The sequence below is a fragment of the Prionailurus bengalensis genome, chromosome D1 (assembly GCF_016509475.1).
Source record: "Prionailurus bengalensis isolate Pbe53 chromosome D1, Fcat_Pben_1.1_paternal_pri, whole genome shotgun sequence".
Lineage (NCBI taxonomy): Eukaryota > Metazoa > Chordata > Mammalia > Carnivora > Felidae > Prionailurus > Prionailurus bengalensis.
Window position 1 is genome coordinate 67,300,931 of NC_057346.1, and position 13,047 is coordinate 67,313,977.

The 13,047-nt window shown below is 38.8% G+C and overlaps 1 protein-coding gene and 1 pseudogene across 1 annotated transcript in view; one reads left to right on the forward strand and one right to left on the reverse strand.

The window, feature by feature from the left end:
- SBF2 (SET binding factor 2) overlaps positions 1 to 13,047 on the reverse strand; it is a 505,713-nt gene that overhangs the window by 452,948 nt on the left and 39,718 nt on the right. The gene's annotated exons all lie outside the window — the stretch shown is intronic.
- Positions 9,812 to 10,465, forward strand: LOC122483556 (annotated as a pseudogene).

Consider the following 13,047-nt stretch of genomic DNA (forward strand, 5'->3'; position numbering starts at 1 on the left):
CAATTATGCGTATATTATTTCTTTTTAGTGTATCACTTAATTCTCTAATTTTCCCCTCATACTCCTGGATTTTTTTATCTCTCTTTTTCTCAGCTTCCTCTTTTTCCATAACTTTATCTTCTAGTTCACCTATTCTCTCCTCTGCCTCTTCAAGCCGAGCTGTGGTGGTTTCCATTTTGTTATGCATTTCGTTTAAAGCGTTTTTCAGCTCCTCGTGACTGTTCCTTAGTCCCTTGATCTCTGTAGCAAGAGATTCTCTGCTGTCCTGTATACTGTTTTCAAGCCCAGCGATTAATTTTATGACTATTATTCTAAATTCACTTTCTGTTATATTATTTAAATCCTTTTTGATCAGCTCATTAGCTGTTGTTATTTCCTGGAGATTCTTCTGAGGGGAGTTCTTCCGCTTGGTCATTTTGGATAGTCCCTGGCGTGGTGAGGACCTGCAGGGCACTTCCCCTGTGCTGTGGTGTATACCTGGAGTTGGTGGGCGGGGCCGCAGTCAGACCTTATGTCTGCCCCCAGCCCACCGCTGGGGCCACAGTCGGACTGGTGTGTGCCTTCTCTTCCCCTCTCCTAGGGGCGGGATTCACTGTGGGGTGGTGTGGCTCGTCTGGGCTACTTGCACCCTGCCAGGCTTGTGATGCTGGGGATCTGGCGTATTAGCTGGGGTGGGTAGGCAAGGTGCTCGGGGGCAGGAGGGGCAGGCTTAGATCGCTTCTCCTTAGGTGATCCACTTCAGGAGGGGCCCTGTGGCAGCGGGAGGGAGTCAGCTCCGCTGCCGGAGGTTTGGCTCCGCAGAAGCGCAGAGTTGGGTGTTTGCGCGGAGCGAGCAAGTTCCCTGGCAGGAACCGGTTCCCTTTGGGATTTCGGCTGGGGGATGGGCGGGGGAAATGGCGCTGGCGAGCGCCTTTGTTCCCCACCAAACTGAGCTCTGTTGTCAGGGGGCTCAGCAGCTCTCCCTCCCTTTGTCCTCCAGCCTTCCCGCTTTCCGAGCAGAGCTGTTAATTTCTGACCTCCCAGACGCTAAGTCGCGCTTGCTGTCGGAACACAGTCCGCCCGGCCCCTCCGCTTTTGCAAGCCCGACTCGGGGGCTCTGCTTGGCCGGCGAGCCGCCCCTCCGCCCCGGCTCCCTCCCGCCAGTCCGTGGAGCGCGCACCGCCTCGCCGCCCTTCCTACCCTCTTCCGTGGGCCTCTCGTCTGCGTTTGGCTCCGGCGACTCTGTTCTGCTAATCCTCTGGCGGTTTTCTGGGTTATTTAGGCGGATGTAGATGGAATCTAAGTGATCAGCAGGACGTGCGGTGAGCCCAGCGTCCTCCTAAGCCGCCATCTTGCTGCCCACCACTAGGGTTTTCTACATTAAGTATCATGTCATCTGCAAATAATGAGTTTTACTTCTTCCTTACCAGTCTGGATGTGTTTTCTTTCTTTTTCTTGTCTAATTGCTGCAGTCACGACTTCCAGTACTAGGCTGAATAAAAGTGGTGAGAGATCATCCTTGTCTTGTCCCTGATCTTAGACTAGAAGCTTTCAGTTTTTCACCCTTGAGATATGTTCCCTCTAAAACCCACTTTGTTGTAAGCTGTTATCATGAACAAATACTGTATTTTGCCAAATGCTTTTTCTGCATCTATTGAAATAAGCGTATGGTTTTTCCTCTTGTTAATGTGAAGTATTGGATTAATTTGTGAATACTGAACCACCCACTGTACCTCTGGAATAAATTCCACTTGATCATAAATGAATTTTTAAATGTATCCATGAATTTTGTTTGTTAATAATTTTTGAGGATTTTTGCATCTGTGTTCATCAGAAATACTGGCCTCTCTTTTTTTGTAGTGTCTTTGACCAGTTTTGCTATTAGGGTAATGCTGGCCTCATAGAATGAATTGGGAAGTTTTCCTTTCTCTTCTGTTTTTTTGGAACACGTTGAGGAGAACAGGTATTAAGTCATCTTTAAATGTTTGGTAGAGTTTGCCTGTAAAGCAATCTGATCCTGGACTTTCCTTTGTTGGAAGTTCTTTTATTACTGATTCAATTTTATTACTAGTAATCAATCTGTTCAGATTTTCTCTCTCTTCCTGATTCTGTTTTAGAAGATTGTATGCTAGGAATTTATTTATTTATTCTAGGTTGTCCAATTTGTTGACACATAACTTTTCATAATACTCTCATAATTCTTTCTATTTCTGTGGTGTCAATTGTCATTTCTCCACCTTCAATTCTGATTTTATTTATCTTTTTTTCTTCCTGAGTCTGACCAAAGGTTTACCAACTTGTCTCAAAGAAAAGATTGATGTCATTGAGCTTTTCTTTTTATCTATCTATCTATCTATCTATCTATCTATCTATCTATTTCCACTCTAATCTTTATTATTTCCTTCCCTCTACTATTTTTTGAGCTCTGTTTGTTCTTTTTTCTAGCTCCTTTAGGTTGTTAGAGATTTTTTTTTTCTTGAGGTAGGCCTATATCACTATAAACACATTTTAGAACTGCTTTTGCTGCATCCCAAAGATTTTGAACCATTTGTTTTCATTTTCATTTGTCTCCATGTATTTTTAATTTCCTCTTTGACTTCTTTGTTGACCCATTCGCTGTTTAGCAGCATATTATTTGACCTATACATGTTTTTTTTTACGATTTTCTTTTAACTTATTTCTAATTTCATGCTATTGTTGTCAAAAAGATGCCTGACATAACTTCAATCTTCTTAAATTTACTGAGATTTGTTTTGTGGCCTAACATGTGATCTATCCTGAAGAATGTTGCACATGCACTTGAAAAGAATGTGTATTTTGCTGTTTGGACATAGAATGTTCTGTATATAAAGATATGTTAGGTCTATTGGTCAAATGTGTCATTCAAAGCCACTGTTTTCATTAATTTTCTGTCTGGATGATCTATCCATTGACGTAAGTGAGGTGTTAAGCTCCCCTTCTATCATTGTATTACTGTCAATTTCTTCCCTTATGCCTATTTAATACTGCTTTACAAATTCAGGTGCTCCTATGTTGAGTGCATAGATATTTACAATTACTATATCCTCTTGTTTGATTGGTCCTTTTATCATTATGTAGTGTCTTTGTCTCTTGCTACAGTCTTTGTTTCAAAGTCTATTTTGTCTGACTACCCATCATCAGGGAAATACAAATCAAAACCACAATGAGATATCACCTCACACCTGTCAGAATGACTAAAATTAACAACTCAGGAAACAACAGATGTTGGTGAGGATACAGAGAAAAGGGAACACTTTTGCACTGTTGGTAGGAATGCAAACTGGTGCAGCCACTATGGAAAATATGAAGGTTCCTCAAAAAATTAAAAGCAGAATGGCCCTATGACCCAGCAATTGCACTTCTGGGTATTTATCCAAAGGATACAAAAATGCTGATTCGAAGGGAAACGTGCACCCCAATGTTTATAGCAGCACTATTGACAACAGCCAAAGTATGGAAAGAGCCCAAATGTCCACTGACTGATGAATGGATAAAGATGTGGGGTGTGTGTATACATACACACACACACACACACACACACACACACACACACACACTGAATATTACCTGGCAATCAAAAAATGAAATCTTGCCATTTGCAACAATGTAGATGAAACTAGAGTGTATTATACTAAACAAAGTAAGTCAGTGAAAGAAACACAAATAATATGGTTTCACTCATATGTGGAATTTAAGAAACAAAACAGATGAGCATAGAGGGAGGGAAGGAAAAATAAGATAAAAACAGAGAGGGAGGCAAACCATAAGAGGCTCTTAAATCAGAACAAACTGAAAGTTGCTGGAGGGGAGTTGGTGGGGGGGGGATGGGCTGAGTGACAGGAATTAAGTTGGGATGAGCACTGGGTGTTTTATGTAAGTGATAAATCACTAAATTCCACTCCTGAAACAATTACTACACTATACATTAACTAACTGGGATTTAAATTAAAACCAAATAAATAAGGGGGTGCCTGGGTGGTTCAGTGGGTTGAGCATCTGACAGTTCATGAGTTCAAGCTCTGCATCAGGCTATCTGCTGTCAGCATGGAGTCTGCTTCAGATCCTCTGTCCCTCTCTCTGCACCTCTCCCACTCAAGCTCTCCCCTCTCAAAAACAAACATTTAAAAGGAAGGGAGGAAGGAAGGAAGGAAGGAAGGAAGGAAGGAAGGAAGGAAGCCTATTTTGTCTGATAAGCATTGCTACCCTGGCCTTTTTTACCCCCCACTTCCATTTGCATGGTATATATTTTTCCATCCCTTTACTTTCATTCTGTATGTGTCTTTCAGTCTGAAATTAGTCTCTTGTAGGCAACATCTAGATGGGTCTTGTTTTTTTATCCATTTGGTCACCCTATGTCTTTTGAGTGTAACACTAATCCATTTACATTTAAAGTAATTATTGGGGCGCCTGGGTGGCGCAGTCGGTTGGGCGTCCGACTTCAGCCAGGTCACGATCTCGCGGTCCGTGAGTTCGAGCCCCGCGTCGGGCTCTGGGCTGACGGCTCAGAGCCTGGAGCCTGTTTCCGATTGCTCAGAGCCTGGAGCCTGTTTCCGATTCTGTGTCTCCCTCTCTCTCTGCCCCTCCCCCGTTCGTGCTCTGTCTCTCTCTGTCCCAAAAATGGATGAATATTGAAAAAAAAAATTTAAAAAAAAAAAAAAAAAAAAAAAAATAAAGTAATTATTTATAGGTATGTACTTACTACCATTTTATTAGTTGTTCTTTGGTTGTTTTTGTAGTTCTTCCGTATTCCTTTCTTCTTCTCTTGCTCTCTCACCTTGTGGTTTTATGGCTTTCTCTATTGTTATGCTTGGATTCCATTCTCTCTCTCTCTCTTTTTTTTTTTTTTAATTAAACTCTCCCCAAAGTAGGGCTTGAACTTGTGACTCCAAACTCACAACCCTGAGATCAAGAGTCATGCTCCACTAACTAAGCCAGCCAAGCGCCCTTCCATTCTCTTTATTTTTTGTGTATGTATTACAAGTTTTTGATTTTGGTTACCACTTGGTTAGTATATAACATCTTAAGTGCACAGTGGTCTCTATTTAGTTGACTGTCACTTACATTTGAACACATCCTAAAAGCACTAAATTATTACTCTCTTCTCCAATGTTTTATGTAGATGATGTCATATTTTACATCTTTTTATTTTGTGTATCCCTTGGGTAATTTTTGTGGACATAACTGATTTTACTACTTTTGTGTTTTAACCACCATACTGGCTTTATAAGTAATTAATTTACTACCTTTAATACAATTGCTTTTACCTGTGACATTTTTTCCTTTTGTAATTTTCTTCCTTCTTATGGCCTTTTCTTTACACTTAAAGAATTCCCTTTAACATTTCCTGAAAGGCTGATTTAGTGATGATAAATTTCTTTAACTTTTGTTTGGGAAATTCTTTCTCTCTCCTTCTATTCTGAAGGATAATCTTGCTGAGCAGAGTGTTCTTGCTTGTAGGTTTTTTCCCTTTCAGCACTCTGAATATATCATGCCACTCCCTTCTGGCCTGAAAAGTTTCTGCTGAAAAATCAACTGGCAGACTTATGCAGTTTCTCTTGTATCATCCTGTAATCATCTCAGTACTTAAAACTGAATTAAGGTGATACAGAATCACTAGTGTCTCTAGTCGCCTGCTAGAAGCAACCATAAATGTTTACACTTAAACCTTAAGTTATCTCTATAACTTTTCTATTCATAACATCCAATATAAGTCAAATATGACTAGGCATAAAAGGAAAGAGTTTTTAGTTGTTTTTTTGATGTTTATTTTTTATTTTTGAGAGAGAGAGAGAGAGACAGTGCGAGCAGGGAGCGGGGAAAGGGCAAAGAGACAAGGAGACAGAATCCGAAGCAGACTCTAGGCTCTGAACTGTCAAAACAGAGACCGATGTGGGGCTCAGACTCACAAACCGTGAGATTATGACCTAAGCCGAAGTCAGATGCTTAACCAATTGAGCCACCCAGGCTCAGAAAGATCTGAGAAAGATCCAGAAAGATCTTTTTTAAAGCAACAATAGATTCCCCGACAGGGATCCAGAAAATACAGTTATCAGACTAAAAAATATCCATGCCTTATGCCCATGCATAGACCTATATAAGAATGTTCCTTAGCACCTTTATTTATTGTAATAGCCAAAAACCAGAAACAACCGAAATGTCCTTCAATAGATAAATGGATCAACAAACTTAGATATATACATACAACAGAATACTCAGCAATAAAAAGAAACTGTTTAATACACACAGCCACATGGATGAGTCTCAAAATAATTATTCAAAGTGAAAGAAGTTCCCCAAAAAGTACATACTGTACATTTCCAAAAATACAAGTAATTTGTAGCAACAGAAAGCAGATCAGTGGTTACTTAGGGACAGGGAATAGCAGGGGTGAAAGCAATAGGAGGCAAGAATTATAAAGACACATGAAGAAACTTACAGGAGTAATGATTATGATTATGTTGATTGTGGTGATGATCATACATATCAAAACTCATCACACTGCACATTTTAAAGATGTGCAGTTTATTTTACATCAATTGTATCTCAATAAACCTGAAAAAAAAACATGCTAAATGTGTTCAAGGAAATAAAAGGCATAAGTGACAAAATTATCAAAGAACCAAATAAATAATCTAATATTGGAGCATACAATTAACCAAAATTAAGAATTCCGTGGGTGGGATTAACAGCAGCTCAGAATATAGATCAAAAGAAAATATGCAGAATAAAACACAAAGAGACAAAAGGATAAAATATAACAAAAACAAAAGGAAGGGTGCAAGAGACAGAGGAGGGTATAGTGGGAAAATCAAAAATTCCAAAAGGAGGAAGAAAATGGGACAGAAGAACATGCAAAGTGATAATGGCTTAAAATTCTTAAAAAATGATTTGTTTTTTTTCTTTTTTTTTTCCAACGTTTATTTAATTTTGGGACAGAGAGAGCCAGAGCATGAACGGGGGAGGGGCAGAGAGAGAGAGGGAGACACAGAATCGGCAACAGGCTCCAGGCTCTGAGCCATCAGCCCAGAGCCCGATGCGGGGCTCGAACTCACAGACCGAGAGATCGTGACCTGGCTGAAGTCGGACGCTTATCCGACTGCGCCACCCAGGCGCCCCTCTTAAAAAATGATTTTAATCATCATGATAGAGATACAAGAAGCCCAATGAAATTCCAGCAAGTAAGTACAAAGAAAATCATACTACGTTCAAAGACAAAGACAAAGGGGAAAAAATGCTTAAAGCAACTAGAGGAAGGAAACAGATTACCTTCATGGAAAAAAAATTAGACTGTTTGCTACCTTTAATAAAAATAATAGAAACCAAAACACAACAGAAACACATCCTCAAACTGCTGAATGATAATAACTAATAGAATTCTATTCCCTGAAAAAATATCTTTCAAGCATAATGTGAAATAAACACTTTCAAACAAGAACAGAGCATTCTTAGAATTCCCACAAAGAGGGGCGCCTGGGTGGCTCAGTTGGTTAAGCATCCAACTTCAGTTCAGGTCATGATCTCACAATCCGTGAGTTCGAGCCCCGTGTCGGGCTCTGTGTGGACCGCTCGGAGCCTGGAGCTGCTTCAGATTCTGTGTCTCCCTCTCTCTCTGCCCCTCCCCTGATCATGCTCTGTCTCTGTCTCAAAAATAAATAAAAACATAAAAAAAAAAATTCCCACAAAGAAAACTCAGTATAATTATTTTGAGACTCTTTTATGTGATTGTGTATAACAATAGTTTGTTCCTTTTGGGGGCAACTAAGAGGCTCAGTTGCTTAAGCATCCAACTTCAGCTCAGGTCATGATCTCATGGTTCTTGGGTTTGAGCCCTGCTTCGGGCTCTCTACTGTCAGCACAGAGCCCACTTCAGATCCTCAGTCTCCCTCTCTCTCTCTCCCCCTCCCCTACTCATGCATGCATGCATTCTCTCTCTCTCTCTCTCTCTCAATAATAAACATTAAAAACAAATAGAAGTTAAAAAATAAAATAAAATAAAATAAAATAAAATAAAATAAAATAAAATAAAATAAAATAAAATGTTTGTGGGGCACCTGGGTGGCTCAGTCGGTTAAGTGTCTAACTTTTAATTTCGGCTCATCACTAGGTCATGATCTCATGTTTCATGAAATCAAGCCCCACATTGGGCTCTGTGCTGACAGTGCAGAGCCTGTTTGGGATTCTCTCTCTCTCTCTCTCTCTCTCTCTCTCTCTGCTCCTCCCCCACTCATTCTCTCCCTCCCCCTGAAAATAAAGTTAAAAAAAATTTTAATAAAAATAATAAAAATAGTTCGTTCCTTTTTATTGCTGAGTAGTATTCGACTGTATATATGGATATACCTCAATTTGTTTATACATTCATCTGATTAAAGACATTTGGCTTGCTCCTACTTTGGCACTATTACAAATAAAGTTTGCTTCAAGCAGAAGAAAATTTATGCCAGATGAAGTCTTTAAAGAAGCAGGAAGGGGGAAAAAAAAAGGAGTAACAGAAAGAATAAATTGTAAGTAAACCTAAATGAATACTGACTGTTCTATATGGCTTAAATCTTTTTTTAATCTTTTAAAATTTTATTTTATTTTGGAGTGGGGAGGGAAGGGGGTAGAGGGAGAGAGAGAAAAAATCTAAAGCATTCCCCAAGCTCAGAGCAGAGCCTGATGCAGGGCTCAATCCCACAACCCTGGGACTGTGACCTGAGCCAAAATCAAGAGTCAGATACTCGACCGACTGAGCCACCCAGGCACCCCTACAGGATTTAAATTTTAAACAAAACTAAACTATAATAGCAGCATACAAGTCAGGAGGGATAAATGGTGTTAAAGTATTCCAAGGTCTTTGCACTAGCAGGAAGAAGATAAAAGTATATTACTAACATTTTATAACTTGGAGAACATTCAGTAGTAATCATAAAGAAATGTGAGACATTTCATTCTTAAATTCAATAAACACTTATTGAATGCCTTTTATCTGCCAGGCACAAAACTATGTGCACTATGTATGTATAGTGGTAAACAGAATAAACTACAAATAACTCAAAGTCTATCAATAGTAGAATGGATAAATGCATTGTGGTTTGTTCATAAACTGGAATACTACACAACAATAAAAAAACACAACTGCATACAACATAGATGAACCTCAAAATATAATGTTGAGTGACAAAAGAAACAAAAGAATATTTACCATATTCATATTTACTATATTCATATACATATGAAGTACAAACACAGGCTAGAGTAATCTATGGAATTAGAAATCAGAACAGTGTATCTCTGGAGAGGAGGAAGGGTTAATGATTGGAAAAGAGCATAATTAGGGCTTCTAGGGTACTAATAATGGTCTATTTCTTAAATTGAGTGGTGTTTATATGAGTATATTCATTTTGAAGATTATTTACTGAGCTGTGCAGTTTGCATACTCTCGTGCATACATGCTGTAATTTTTTTTTAATTTTTTTTTAACGTTTATTTATTTTTGAGACAGAGAGAGACAGAGCATGAACGGGGGAGGAGCAGAGAGAGAGGGAGACACAGAATTGGAAGCAGGCTCCAGGCCCTGGGCCATCAGCCCAGAGCCCGACGCGGGGCTCGAACTCATGGACCGTGAGATCGTGACCTGAGCTGAAGTCGGATGCTCAACCGACTGAGCCACCCAGGCGCCCCAATACATGCTGTAATTTAATAAAAGCTTTTTAAAAGATGGTGCAGTCTCCATTTACCAACATGCAAAACTTTAGAACATATTCTGAGGAAATTAACTTTTGAGAAAAAGAAGAAACTACTGAATAGCAGTTTCATCCCTTTTTTATAAAAAATATGCTGCATATATATACATTATGCTCAAAAGAATTCTGGGAGGGTGCACAAGAAAATATCAGTAATAGTTATACCTGAGTGGCATAAATATGGGTGGTGTGTTTCTTCCCATACAGGTCTGTCTTTTAAATTTACAATAAACATGGAGCTTTTCCCACGTTCACGTGGCCCAGGGGTCAGACTGCGGGTCTCACTGCAGCCGCGGCAACTCCAGAGCAGAGTAGGAACTGCAGCGGCCAGAGTCGTGGCAGGACAAGCGTTTAGGAAGTTTCTTCCCCTCTGTGACAGAGTTTTAGTTGAAAGGAGTGCAGCTGAAACTGTAACCAAAGGAGGCATTATGCTTCCAGAAAAATCTCAAGGAAAAGTTTTGCAAGCAACAGTAGTAGCTGTTGGATCAGGCTCTAAAGGAAAGGGTGGAGAGATCAACCAGTCAGTGTGAAAGTTGGAGATAAAGTTCTTCTCCCAGAATACGGAGGCACCAAAGTAGTTCTAGATGACAAGGATTATTTCTTATTTAGAGATGGTGACATTCTTGGAAGGTATGTAGACTGAAATAAATCATTACTGAAATGGCATGAAGTGAAGCTGCCCATTCCAGTGAAGTTGTGAAATCTTTCATCATGTAAATAATTCTCATGTCTTTTATAATAAACTAATGGTATCCCCCCAAATTTTTTTTAATAAATTTACAATAAACATGGAAATCTTACATAATAAATATAAGTAACTATAAAAGAACAATAGCCCTTTTATCCTCTTTATTATAAAAATAATTCTCCTTCAGGGTGCCAGGGTGGCTCAGTCAGTTAAGCGTCTGACTCTTGATTTCAGCTCAGGTCATGATCTTGTGGTTTGTGAGTTCAAGCCCTGCATTGGGCTTTGTGCTGACAGTACAGAGTCTGCTTGGGATTCTCTCTCTCTCCCTCTCTCTCTACCCCTCTCTGCTCTCACTCCCACTCTCAAAATGAATAAATTTTAAAAATTACAAAAAAATAAAATAAAAATAATTCTCCTTCAAACCAATGATTGCCAGAGGAAAAGCAGGTGGGGTTATGGGCAAAATGAGTGAAGAGGAGGAAGAGGTAGAGGCTTCCAGTAATGGAATTAACAGGTCATGAAAATAAAAGGTACGGTTTAGGGAATATACTCACTTGTACTGTAATAGCATTGTATGGTGACAGATGGTAGCTACACTTGTGGTGGGCACAGCATAACTATAAACTTGTTGAATCACTACATTGTACATCTGAAACTAATGTAACATTGTATGTCAACTATATTCAAATAAAAATAAAGATAGAAAATAACTCTCCTTTAAATAAAAGATCAAAGCCAAATGGGAACAGAAATGCTCTGCTTTCGCTGACAATTTACTAACATAACACTACAGTCCAAACAGCAGGACTATTCTTTCTGTCTTTGTTGTTATTGCTATTAAAATAATTTTAAAAGCTTTTTATGGACTTAAGCATTTGTCACAAGCTTCATTCCAAGCTTTGGCCTTCTCCACACTATTTTTACACTCTGGTGTCTCTCTTTTATAGTCATCTCTATTTATATGGCTGCCCTTCCCTTTCCTATGTCCTTTCAATATCTTCATTCATCAGCCCTCGCATCTGGGGGCACCTGACTGGCTCATTTGGTAGCCTGCAACTCTTGATCTCAAGGTCGTGACTTTGGGCCCCACATTGGACACAGAGCCTACTTACAAAAAGAAAAAGGAAAAAAAAAGATGCACTCTCATCTTATTTTACCTTCTCTTCTTCTCACAGGCAATACCCCATGATTTTTTAAGAATGTTTTTTTCTTCAAAGAGCCAGAAACTAGAAGATTAAAATTTCACCAATTCTGCCATCTCCAAACATCACATTCAGATGTCTCCTAGCTCTCCTGATCACTAAAAGATATAACTTTTATAGCTAACTATAAAACACTGCAAACCCTTACAATGCAGTTACCCAATATTCAACACTTTATGTGCTTCATTTTGGGGTTTTCCTAACAGTGCTTTGACCAAACCTTTAAACGGTAAAATAAAATGCACAAATATTTACCATAAAAATTTATTATTATTTAATTTTACATGTATTACATAAAATTTATAAAATGAGAAAAAAATGCACATGTCATTCTACCACTCTAATAAAACTTATTTTGGTGTACTTCCTCATTTCATCTATTTTCATTTGTTTTTTGTTTCAGAACTGTAATTACTTTGCATGCATGATTTTGGCATTTGAACCCAACTATACCATAATCATCTCTCCATGTTTCTATATGGCCCTACTATACATCATTTTTCATTATAATTGTTCCACTGTTGCTAAACATTATGGTGGTCTCCACTACTTAGCTACTATAAATAATGCTACAACAAACATCATTAGATACTAAGTTTTGCATATTTTGTACCATATTCTTAGGTTAGATTCAAAGTCTTCCTTAAGGTATCATGAAAAGGTAGTACTTGAATTAAAGGATAGAAGATTTTTGAATAGAGAGGAGAAAGACAGAACAAACAAGGCCCTGAATCTGACCTCTGTGGGAAATACAGAATGGTTCAGTTTGGCTGATGTATTGTATATCATCTATAAAGGAAAACAGTAACAATAAAAATTGGAAATGTGTTCAAGAGAGATAATGAAAGAATTTTATTAGACAACAGAGTGGGGGATGCCTGGCTGGCTCAGTCAATAAAGCATGCTACTCTTGATCTTAAGGTTGTGAGTTTGAGCCCCATGTTGAATATAGAGATTAAAATCTTAAAAAAAAAAAAATGTTGACAATGGAGAGTAACTAAAGTGTTTTTCTTTTTAAAATAATATACAGGTTAATGCAACTGATATGTATTTCACAAAATTAATAAAAATCTTAAGTGAGTCTGAATGTGTAAGTAGTACTTCCAAATTTTTTATCTGAAGACCTCTCTTTTGTTTTTGTTTTAGAGAGAGAGAGAGAGAGAGAGAGAGAGAGCGCGCGGAGGAGAGGGACAAAGGGAGAAAGAGAGAATTCCAAGCAGGCTCCAAGCCCAGTGTGGAGCCCAACATGGGGCTCAATCCCAAGACACTGGGATCATGACCTACGGGGAAATTGAGTCAGATGCTAAACCAACTGAATCAGCCAGGTGTCCCTGGAGATCTATCTTAAATCATAAAATTATAGGGCTGCCTGGGTGGTTCAGTTGGCTAAGCATCTGATTTTGGCTCAGGACATGATCTCACAGTTTGTGGGTTG